The following is a 13,164-nucleotide window of genomic DNA, read 5'->3' as shown; positions in this document are numbered from 1 at the left end:
CTGTGGCAGAATTACAGCGCCACACACTGGTCTGGCATGTGTGTACCACATCTTTTTGAGTTGTTTTCAGTAGTTTCATGTGTGCGCAGATATTTCTTGCATTGACGCCGTGATCTTGGTCTACTTGACTACACCTCTGTCATCTATTATCTCAAACAATGGGTCTCAATCTCTAATAACTGCTAATAATGTTCGTAAACATAAGGAAACTTCTCATGAAAAAAATGGCACCTAATTCACAACACGTGTGTGTGTGTGTGTGTGTGTGTGTGCACTTTAATCTGTTCTTAAATGAAAGCAGCAGAAGAGGACTGTAAATGATCTTCCTCAGCCCCAAATAGATTTTAATTAAATGGACAAATTCCAATGGTTATCTGTGCCAAATTAAATTCTATTTTTTATTTTTGCATTTCTCAAGCAAAGGTTGTGTACGAGTCATCAACAGAAATTCTTTCACTTTAGTTGTTGTAGAAAAACGGGTTGTAAACACAGGGTCAACTCAGGTAACAAGGAAAAATAACCTGAGGAAAAATACTGAAGTACAACACAGACTGACACACCTCGACAGGACACCAAACCAGCCTTAACCAGTCCTAATCGAATGTTAATCACATGTGAACATCTTGTGTTTGAGCTTGTTTTTTTTTATCTAGATTCCAGCTCTGGTCACTCTGGACCTTCAGCTTCACGAGGTGCATCATGGGAAGCATTTAAATACTGCTTTTTATTTATTAAAACAAAATATTTTAGCTGCAAAAAGAAATGCATATTAAGTGCCTTTTTATTGTGTGCCTCAGATGCTTGTGCATTACGTTAAAGGGGCACTTGGCAACTATTTCAACTTATTTAAACCATTTAGAAATCATTTGAATGGTTCAATAACCTATTCTGGAGAGAATGGTGGCTTTCCCCGCTCCCCCTTGCGTCCACAGGTGAAAAACTATCCTTGCAACATGACGACTAAAGTCCCGGTAAGTTGGAAATAGAAGTCTCGTGAGAAGCAAGAATGAGTGAGAAACACAAACTGCGTTATGGCAATTCAACATAATTATATGATATTGTGTATGATGTATTACCCGCTCGGTAGACGCAGCTCCACATGATACAGTTGGCTGTCTCTGATAATAACAGAAGCACATGAGCAGCGGTAGAAAGGGGGAGGAAGGCGCCGGAAGTGTGTGTTTTTATGACAGTGTTGTGAAATATAGCTATGCCACACAGCTGTAGGGGGCGCTAATGAGAACATATGCCACAACAAAAGTGGAAATCAGCGAAGATAAAACTGTTTGAGAGAGTTGCCAAGTGCCCCTTTAAAGAGAAAAAGTATAAACCATCAGATATTATAGAATGACAACCACAAATATAAACATAAGCAGATCCATGTTCAGTTATGATAAAATATCTTAATCTCTGTGGCTCGTCAAGTCAAAAAGTTTTATAAGAGATAATTCAGACATGCTGAAACCTGTTTGACTTTACCGTGAAACTGCAATCATCCAGACAAACCGGTTCTGATTAAGTTGGAAAAACATCGCTATAAAAAAATGCATCTCTAAAAAAAACAATCCAGAGTCGGCACCAGAACATATCTATTAAAATCGCATTCTGGCTTCCCGTTCAGTTAAACTCACGTTCGCTTAAATCAAATATGTAAATATATGTGTATCAGATGCGCATTAAAAACATTTATTTTGTGAATCCACTTTTGGGTTTTCTTTACGTTGATTTATCCTTTATCTTTCTATCTACTGTTGTGCATGGCTGCTCTCAGAAGTCCTCAAAATCTGTCTGTTACTCACAGATGAAATACAAGAGGGTTGAAGGGACAAGTTTCAGCATCCAAAAGTGATTTTGAGTTGACACGACGCAGATAACACACCACTATACACTCTCAGAAAAAAAGGTACGAAGCTGTCACTGGGGCTGTACCTTTTCAAAAGGTAAACTTTTGTCCATTTTAGGTGCTAATATCTACATTTTAAGTGTTAATATGTACATTTTACGTGCTAATATGTACATTTTAAGCGTTAATATGTACATTTTAGGTGCTAATATGTACATTTAGGTGCTATTATGTACATTTTAGGTGCTAATATGTACATTTAGGTGCTATTTTATACATTTTATGTGCTAATATGTACATTTAGGTGCTATTATGTACATTTTAGGTGCTAATATGTACATTTTAAGCGTTAATATGTACATTTTAGGTGCTAATATGTACATTTAGTTGCTATTAATTACATTTTAGGTGCTAATATGTACATTTTAGGTGCTAATATGTACCCTTAAGGTACCAATATGTGCCCTTTAGGTACAAAAGTGTACCTTTTGGAAAGGTACAGTGACAGCTTTTGTACCTGTTTTCTGAGAGTGTACATATGGAAGACTACACTGTGTAAAAAACATCAAAAAACACTCAGATTATTCAGAAACTCTTTAATTCCCAACAGAACATTTAACACCAACAGATCTCTTAAGATCTCACAAAGAAATCACAAAAACTGCCTTATGATTGGAAACATATATATATATATATATATATATATATATATATATATATTAGCTGAGAGACATAAATCAGAATAAAAGCTGTAGATACAAATCTCATAATCAGAATCGTCATCTCAAGTAAATCAACCTACAAAACTGACGGGTAAAGCAGGATCGATTATTCGGTAACACTTTACAATACAGGTGCACTAATATGCATTAATTCATGCTTAACTAATGCACAGATAATCATTCGTTAATGTATAACTCCAATTATTCTTATTCACTAACTACAACACATGCAGTGATTTTACCCACTAATTGAAGGAGGACACATGAGCATGTTTTTTCTTCACTATCAGGTACAAATAATACATTTTATAAAGAAAATACAATAAATATTTTGCAAAGAAATCCATATGTATGCACAAACTCATTTCAAGTGTTTTAACATAAGCCTCTACCAGCAAAAATGATTTTTAAGATCATGGGAAACATTCTTGCCAGAATGAACTTGAAGAGAGAAACACATTACGCTTACCGTTGGATATAACTGGAATCACAGTCACAGAAATGAACACGAGCAGGTCCATGTTCAGCTGAAGTTATGATCATCTCTCCGGATCGTCAAAGTAAAATCTGTGAGTGATCTGGCACATGAAGAGAGTGTGTGTTTAACCTTGAATTGATTTCTTCCTTGTGTTTGACACAAAAATGAAAAAACTGCAGCTCATCCTGATAAACCAGTTCTGATTACATGGAAAAACATCACAAAGAGAGTGAAAATGAAAAATAGGGTTAGGCATCTATAAAAAGCTGCTGTAAAGAGAGTATAATCTGAAACTGCAAGTTTTTTAAAAAGATCAAGAAATGAGCAGAAGTTTTACCCTGAATTAAAAATGTTAATAAAATAATGTTGCATTATTCTGCTTCGAAAGATTCTGTTCTGTCTGTAAAGATGACTCGAATTAGAGCTTCACTTTACATTTTATTGTTCTCGTCGACGTCTTTCACATCACTGATGAAAGCATTCAAGTGTCAACAAACACTTTAGGACTATAGACTGAACACGTAATACGCATAAATGTGAATAAATCGCTCCATAATTGTTCCTTAAGAGTGGAGTAAAGTGGTAGGGTATAGCTATGCAAATATAATTAAATACATATGATCCAGTGAATAACCCACAGCATTTATTTTGGGGAAAGTTCAACAAACATATATAACAGCAACAAAAACGGGAAAATCAGGACAAAAGCACTACAAGCATGCGGGCAGATGTATTTAGGTCTACCCACACAGTCCTAATGGTACAAACATGGGAATAAGTTAACAGGTGAGTGGTTTTCAATATTTATTCTGTAAATTATTCTTACTCATTGCACAGTTTGGCCTTTATGATGCTTTTACACGAGAGGTCATCTGTAATATGTAGAGGAGTATCATCCCCAGTAAACTTTATAAATAAAGGTAGTCAAGGCTATATTTCTCACCAGTTTCTCTTAAAAAGCCTTTTTGCAGTTTTCAGGCGCAGTAAAACGAATCGGTTACCTAACGTAACCTCGGTTCTCTCTAGATGAGGGAACGAGTATTGCGTAAGCTAGCTTACGCTACGGGAAAGATTCATCTTTGCTGAGAAGTTGAAGCCAAAAAATTATTCCATAATTTTGTAATCATTGTCAACGCAGTCTCTCCTGAGGCAGACCATGAGCGGGCTAGCTAGCGGCTCATTGGTTCGCTCAGAGAGAATGCACGAACCTATGGGAGAGCGGCGCTGAGTCCGCGCCCAATGAGTGGACGGCGCTCGCTCACTGCGTCACAGCCCGTCAAAAGGGGCGTGGCTACAGTGTATAAAGGTCGCTCTCCCAGCTCGTTCGTTGATTCTGTAGCATGAAGCGAAACGCTAGTGGCGCAAGCACGGCCGGGAACGCAATACTCGTTCCCTCATCTAGAGAGAACCGAGGTTACGTTAGGTAACCGATTTGTTCTCTTACGAGAGGTTCTCTCGTATTGCGTAAGCTAGCTTACGCTACGGGAACACCTGGTCAACGCCGTGCGCGCTAAGTAACCACTAAGCATCCCAGGGGGAAAACACCGGGGGAATCTATAAGTGGATGAAGATAATAAGGCGGCCAGCATAGCGGCCGTTATCATCTAGTGCAAAACGCCCAAAGGCGGCCGGCGAAGCGGGCCGTGATGTGTAGGCTAATGCATAAGCACATAGGGGAACACAAGGGGTGAGCCGGTTGTGATGGAACTCCCGATAGTGCGGCTTCTATAGGAGGGCTGTGAGTACTAGACCGCCAGAATTTTAGCCTGTAAGGCTGGAACTTCCAAGCTATAAAATCTGACAAAAGTGGAGGGGGAGGCCCATCCCGCAGCCACACGAATGTCGTGAATGGAAATCCCACAGGACCATGCCCACGATGAGGCCATGCCTCTGGTGGAATGAGCCCTGATGCCCAGAGGGCAAGGCAGGTCTTTAGCGGCATAAGCAGAGGCAATCGCGTCTACTATCCACCTGGATAGGGTCTGTTTCGAGGCGGCTAGTCCCTTGGTGCGGCCACCGAACAACACAAACAGCTGCTCCGAGCGTCAGAACGCGGCAACGCGTGTAGTGTACACTCTGATAGCCCGAACCGGGCAGAGGCGGTCAGCGTCATGTTCGCTATCGGATGCAGGCAGCGCCGATAGAGAGATCACTTGCGCCCTGAAAGGGGTACCAATCGCTTTTGGAACATACCCGTGTCTGGGTTTTAGAATGACTATGGAATCATTCAGTCCAAACTCTAGGCACGCGGCGCTCGAAGACAGCGCGTGAATGTCCCCCACACGTTTTACTGAGGCGAGTGCCGTCAGAAGAACGGTTTTTAACGAGAGGTATTTAAGCTCCACGGACTCAAGTGGTTCAAACGGTGGGGCTTTCAGAGCTTCTAGAACTATAGAAAGATCCCGAGGGGGGTTCATCCTTCTGGCTCCCCTGAGGAAGCGGATGATTAGCTCGTCTTTGCCCAGAGACTGGGCGCGCCGGGGTTCAACGAACGCCGCGACGGCTGCCACGTAAACCTTAAGAGTGGATGGGGACCTGCCCTTATCCAGCATCTCCTGAAGGAACACTAGCAAAGACGAAACCTCGCACGTCCGTGGGTCCAAGTTTTTGTCGGTGCACCATTTGGAGAACACACACCATTTTGCAGCATAGAGCTTTCTGGTAGAATCCGCTCTGGCGTGTTTGATCGTGTTCATAACCCCTTCTGGCAATTCGACGCGTAGTCGTTGGTCACCCATGCATGAAGCGCCCAGCGCTGTGGATGGGGATGCCAGATCGAGCCGCGGGCTTGAGTGAGGAGATCTGCTCTGATTGGAATGGGCCACGGGGCTATCTGTGACAGCCGCGTTAGCTCCGGGAACCAAATCTGATTCTCCCAGCGCGGGGCTATGAGGAGCACCGAGTGGCGTGAGTCCCTGATTCTCTGAATGACCTGCGGAAGCAGGGAAATCGGGGGAAAAGCATAGAGCGGGCGGCGGGGCCAATCCTGGGCTAGCGCGTCCTCGCTCTTTGAAAAGAATATTGGGCAGTGAGCGTTCTCTTCTGACGCGAAAAGATCTATCTCCGCTCTGCCGAATAGGCGCCACAGTGTTTGGACTGTTTGAGTGTGCAGGGACCATTCTCCGGGGGAGACCAGGTTCCTGGACAGCATGTCTGGGCCGTCGTTCAGGTGGCCCGGTACGTGCGTCGCTCTGAGCGAGAGCAGGTGACTCTGGGACCACAATAGGATGCGGCGTGTCAGATGAAAGAGATTCTTGGATCTGACGCCGCCCTGACGGTTGATGTACGATACCACGGCCATATTGTCGGAGCGAATCAGGACGTGGTGACCGTGTATGCGCGGGAGGAAAAACAGCAGCGCGTTCTCGACCGCGATCATTTCCAGACAGTTTATGTGTAGGGAACTCTCGTGGCTCGACCACTGGCCGGCGGCCGGTGAGCCCTCGCAAACCGCACCCCAACCCGAGTTGGATGCGTCTGTCGAGATGACTTTCCGGCGAGAAAAAGTCCCCATGGTAACGCCCCTCTGAAACCACTCGATTACTGACCATGGCTGCAGTGCAGTGATACATGTCTGAGTAATCTTGATCATCTGGCGGCCCGTCGTCCACTCGCGGTGGGATACGCGGCTCTTTAACCAGAGTTGAAGGGGGCGCATGTGCATAAGACCCAGCTGTAGCACAGCGGAGGCTGAAGCCATATGACCCAGCATCCTCTGAAACGATTTCAGGGATGTATGGGTACCCATCTGAAACGAGGCGGCTAGGCACTGAACACGGCGCGCGCGCTGTGTGGATAAGCGAGCCGTCATAGTGATAGAGTTCAAATCTATTCCAAGGAACGAAATAGTTTGACAGGGCTGGAGAGAGCTCTTTGTCCAGTTGACAGAGAGTCCCAGCGCTTCCAGATGGTTGAGGAGAACCGTGCGGTGCGACAGCAGCTCCGTCTGGGAATCTGCTAGAATCAGCCAGTTGTCCAGATAATTCAGTATGCGCAGCCCCTGACTTCGCAGGGGGGCGAGCGCTGTATCCATGCACTTGGTGAACGTATGGGGTGCTAAGGATAGGCCGAACGGGAGAACGGCATACTGGTAAACTTGGCCCTCGAAGGCGAAACGTAGGAATGGCCTGTGATGAGGGTTTATCTGGATCTGAAAATAGGCGTCTTTCAGGTCTAGAGAGATGAACCAGTCCCCCTGGCGGACGTGCGCGAGGAGTTTCTTGACTGTGAGCATTTTGAACGGTCTCTTCATGAGCGCTTTGTTCAAAGCCCTGAGATCTAAGATCGGCCTGAGGCCGCCGTCTTTCTTGGGAACCAGAAAATAACGGCCGTAAAACCCCGACTCGGTCATAGATGGCGGGACTCTCTCTATAGCGCCCTTCTGCAATAGCTTGTATAACGGAGGCCAGCTAGTAGTTGCTGTGCAAGTAAACCTCACTCCCCGATCTCCATAGGCGCTCTAGCGACAGACGCTAGAGGCTGCAGTCTTTAGCCTCCTTGTTAGAGCGCCTGACTCTCACGCCGGAGACCCGGGTTCGAGGCCCGCTCGGAGCGGGTCGAGTTGGACCCGGGTGTGAGGGGTTACATTGGTGCCGTGACCCGGATGAGAGTGAGGTTTAGGGGGGTGAGTGTAACGGAGGCCAGCTAGTAGTTGCTGTGCAAGTAAACCTCACTCCCCGACCTCAATAGGCGCTCTAGCGACAGACGCTAGAGGATGCAGTCTTTAGCCTCCTTGTTAGAGCGCCCGACTCTCACGCCGGAGACCCGGGTTCGAGGCCCGCTCGGAGCGGGGCGAGTAGGACTCGGGTGTGAGGGGTTACATTGGTGCCGAAACCCGGGATGAGAGTGATGTTTAGGGGGGTGAGTGTAACGGTTTACACTTGAGGCTTTTATGCTCTTTTTGTGAACTCTCTGGGTAGCCGTGAAAACGGCTTTTAGTCGCTCGCAAGCGGGCAGGGAAACCGGCTTGTTTGTGGCGGTAAACTCTACTGAAGTCAGCGGTGAGACGGGGACTAACAGTGGGCGAAGCTTTGACGGCGGTCCGGCCGCGGCGGGAGAAAGCCGTCTTTTTCTCAGCTGTGCTAGGCAGACTTCTGTTGATCGGGCTTCAGCGCGATCTTGGGTCGAGGCCCCCGGGGAGGAGGCTGTCTGCGGCGGCTGTCTGAGCGAGAACGAGGGCGGCCGCCCTGTCTACGCTGGGGCTGCTGAGCTTGCTGAGGCGCGCGCTGCTGTTGGGTTCTGGCGGGCGGCTCGTGAGAGCGGGGCAGGAACAAGTTCATAGCCTGAGTCGCTTTCTGTACCTCGGAGAAGCGGTCAACGATGCCCGTGACGGCAGATCCGAAGAGCCCGGTAGGAGAAATAGGCGCGTTGAGGAACACGGCGCGTTCTGACTCTCCCATGTCGGTAAGCGTGAGCCATAAGTGTCTCTCGGCGACACAGAGGGCGGCCATGCATCTCCCCAGGGCTTGTGCGGCGGCTTTAGTGGCGCGAAGGGAAAGATCCGTAGCGCTTCTCAGATCCGAAAGGACGGGCGGGTGCCTCCCGCTGCTCGCCATTTCGCACAAGATGTCGCTCTGGAGCACCTGGAGGACAGACATGGAATCTGGAAGCGGCCTGACCGGCGGCGGAATAGGCGCGGGCATGGAAATTAGAGGTCGCTCTGCACGCTTTAGAGGGAAGCGTATGAGAAGAACGCCATCTAGCAGAGGGCGGGCAGAGATGAGCGGCGACCGAGTCCTCGACGGGCGGCATGGCAGTATAACCCTTCTCGGCGGCTCCGTCCACTGAGCGCAGCGAAGCGGACACATCGGAGCGATTACGAGCCGAAAGAGGAGCATTCCAGGATTTCGTGAGCTCGTTGTGAAGCTCAGGCAGGAATGGTGCCTGGCGCCGGTGCAGGAACTTCCAATCCATGCGGTTCGGTGGTTGCTCAGGGGGAGGAGACCACTCGAGACCCAGGCGGCTAACGGCCTGTGAAAGGAGGCGCGTTAGTTCCTCTTCGATGCCGGCGCGGGTCCCCGCAGACTCTCTCGTCGATGAGCCGATCGACGACCAATCCTCGCTGTCAGAAGCGTGCAGCGAACAAGAGTCCTTCTCATCCGCGGTGTAATCGGAGGCGACAGAGCGGCCACTCGGCGGCAACTGTAAGTCCGGCAGGGGCGGAGAGGGAGAGCGGTCGGTGGGCGGCGGCGGCGGCCCACATGGATCCGCAGGGGGCTCCGGCGGCCTCTGGGAGCGGCGTTTCTTCTTCCGCGGCGAAGTGAGAGGCGGCGCTGGAGCGGTTTTGACCGCCTGTAGTCGAGCCCGCAGGGATGACAGCGGCAGGTCTTCGCAGTGGTCGCATCCTCCGTTGGCGAGGGCGAGTTCTGCGTGTTCCACTCCGAGACAGAGAGCGCAGATGGGGTGGCGATCTCCTTCATCGAGTGGAGAGCGGCATGAGCCGCAGGAAATACGAGGCATCTTTAAAAAGACGCTCGGCTCTTTTAGGAGTATGGAATAGTAAAAAGGATACGCGTCGGATGGCGCTAGCTTGCTGGGCGGCTGAAGGTGGCAGACGGCCGGCTTCCTCAGACTCCGGAGCTCGCTAGAAGGTGCCTTCTCGACAACGGCGGCTTCTTCCCAGGACAGCGGATGCGTGTAGCTCGCTATATGAAAAAGAATCAACGAACGAACCTTTATACACTGTAGCCACGCCCCTTTTGGCGGGCTGTGACGCAGTGAGCGAGCGCCGTCCGCTCATTGGGCGCGGACTCAGCGCCGCTCTCCCATAGGTTCGTGCATTCTCCCTGAGCGAACCAATGAGCCGCTAGCTAGCCCGCTCATGGTCTGCCTCAGGAGAGACTGCGTTGACAATGATTACAAAATTATGGAATAATTTTTTGGCTTCAACTTCTCAGCAAAGATGAATCTTTCCCGTAGCGTAAGCTAGCTTACGCAATACGAGAGAACCTCTCGTGAGAGAACAACATCTTCATCATCTGAAAACTTCATTTCTTCCTCCATGGGAAGCAGCTCTGCTAGCTGATGTGAACACTTATGATAGCAAATCCTGGTAAATATATATATATGGGCCTTTTACCATAAACCTCTTTTAAAGTATTATTTTTTAAAGTAGGCCAATACATTTTGTCATACATATTTATTTTCAATATATCTCAGACTCCAGAGACCTATAGCTTCATGTTACAGTAGCTGCCGGAGGAGGACTTATCTGGATATGAATATAAACATTGATGTTCTCTTGTCAAAAACAATTTGCATCTTTAATGAAGAAATTGGCTGCATTTATGTTACGATAAGCACAGATTACAGTGTTTCTTAGACTATTAGTGCCTCACAGAACCTGTACAGTGTGTGTCAAATATGAATATCCCGCAATCTTTACATAGGTAATGCTTATAGTTAGTGAGGAGTTAACATGTTTTTCACTTTAAATTAATGGACCACATCACTAGTTCCTGCGGGATGAATGCTTAAGTAGTTAGTGAGGAGTTAACATGTTTTTCACAAATAAAACAAGTTATATAATTTTATATTTGACACACACTGTACAGGTTCTGTGAGGCACTAATAGTCTAAGAAACACTGTAATCTGGAAGATGTGGTTTTGCGCTTATCGCAACATTTTCTTCATTAAAGATGACTTTCAAGTTTACATTCATATCCTAAAGAGAAGTCCTCCTCAGGCAGCTACTGTAACGTAAAGTTATAGGTCTTTGGAGTCTGAGATATATGTGACTAACAATCAATAGAGCTCATAATAGTGAACTAATCCAATCATGAGAGCGTCAGCATCACTTCCTAATTATTTAAGATTTTAAAAAACTATCATTAGCACCGATATGAACATTTTGGCCGATACCGATAATCCATAATTCTTTATATTTGAAAGCCGATAACCGATATATCGGCCGATAAACTTAAATCCAAATTTTTTTAAATCCTGATTACAAAAACAAAAGTCTCACAATTAAAAATCCATGTCCATGTTATAGTGTTGTATAGCCGATATGACAGATTTGCGCTGCACATGTTGTACCGAACCGTATTGTCATTTTTCGAAGAGATTTCAATCATATTTCAAGAAATTCAAAAACATAAACAGTGCTCAACAAGTGTCTCAGCTGAAGGGAATAATGCATTATTTATCGGCTTTACTGTAATATATCGGCCACATTTTCTTACCAGGCCGATAACAATAACATTAAAAATTAACATATATCGGCCGATACCGATATGCTGGCCGATATATCGTGCATCCCTAATTATTAGAATTATTCTATGTTTAAGTTTTAAATAAACAGAGAACATGCGTCCATCCTTTGGCAAGAGTAGTGGTCACAATCTCAACCTGTAGCTAATGTATTTGGGGGGATGTATAAACGTCATAAACTGGTTTCCACAAAAAACCCATTTGAGGCACGTGCTTCTGAAATGTTATGACCATGTTAAGAGTATAAAACCCCCTCAATTGTTCACTTTTTAGACATGTTACTTTTGTGATTAGTAATTAATTGGTTATTATTATTTCTTAGTTCACAAATACTTCTCAATGAGGATATATTTCTTTAGTAATAATCACCAAGAAACTACCTTTGTACTAAATGACCTATTACTTACTGCTTAGTTAATATTGCTTCCATATTACTTAATAGTATTATTAACTTCAGGGTTAATGCAGTACTACCTATTACTTCCTGCATAGCGACTTGTTAACTACGGACCATTATTTTAAAGTGTTACCGAATAAATGAAGAATATGAAGATTGCATGAACTTTTAATGGTCTTTAGATGATATATAGCCTACTTATTCAAATAAATTTATGTTTTTTATCAGGATATGTTTCTGTAGAGAATCACCTGTAGGGAATGTGAAGGTGACGGATAGGATAGGATGTGAAGGATATATTCAGGATTGCGGCCTATCCCGCTGTATTTGCTGTGTTGGAGGCGGTGTTTGGATTTTCTGTCGAGATTCTAATAAACGTCGATTTTCTTTACTATGATGGTAGGGGAACAGTCATAAATGCCATTAACCCCAGTGACGGGTAGGTTTAGGGACGGGGTTGAGGTAAGTAATATATTTATATATACAGTAATAACGTTAAGTCAACGGCGTTCATAAACACGCTGAAAAGCGATTATGCGTGTTAATAGCATGCCAAAAATGGAAATACGAATTGGCGTGTCATACACACGCTACTTCATGAGATCAGTCTGCACATTGATACATTGATTCAATTACATTACCATTGAATGTTTTAAATTTAGAAGTATTATCAAAATTAATTTTCGGGAGCGAATGTGAAGTTGATTTAGTGCAGTTAACATTGAAACATTAAGCTTGATTTAAAGTACCTTCTTTTGTTATATCTACCCAGACAGCAAACTGACATTGAATCAACGTGGAAACGACGTCTCTCATGACATTGAAACAACGTTGATTTTGCTCATCGAATTAACGTTGAACCAACGTCAGACGCGGCATTCTTCAAAGCTAAATGAAAATCGAAAATTGGTTTGCTTTCATAACGTTGAAACAACGTTGATTTCAAGTTAATTTTCCGCTAGTTTTGAAAGAATGACTCGTCTGACGGTTCAACGTTATTTCAATGAGCAAAACAGTGTCAGATCAACGTTGTTTCGATGTCATGAGAGATGTCGTTTCCACGTTGATTCAATGTCAGTTTGCTATCTGGGTATGGTTTAACCCGTTTGAAGAGCGGCCAAAATCTGAATTAAAAATGGACTATTAATCACTCTACGAACTTGACGTGCAATGCTGCGCTAACGGACATGTTTTCGCATGAATCACTCACACACACATGCTCAGAGCACTATTGTAAGTTACTGCATGATAACAAATTTTTTAGCATGCTCAGAATAATAATGCGTCACGATACACAGTCTCACAGTCGCACTTCAAAAGGCAAAAATATAAACTTTAACAATGGGCTTTACTTCTTCAACTCAGCCGTCACTTTAGCGCGAGACCTTTAGCATATAGCATTAGCTCTTTAGCATGAGCTAACTCGATCACGTCGAGCTAGGTGGGCGTGGCTTTAGCATCCAGCACCTTACCCAAACCCCGCCTCTCTGAACTTTTTCTGTCATCCATGAG

Source organism: Pimephales promelas, chromosome 3 (genome assembly GCF_988280905.1).
Source record: "Pimephales promelas chromosome 3, fPimPro1.hap1.1, whole genome shotgun sequence".
NCBI classification, from domain to species: Eukaryota; Metazoa; Chordata; class Actinopteri; order Cypriniformes; family Leuciscidae; genus Pimephales; species Pimephales promelas.
This window is presented reverse-complemented; position numbering follows the sequence as displayed.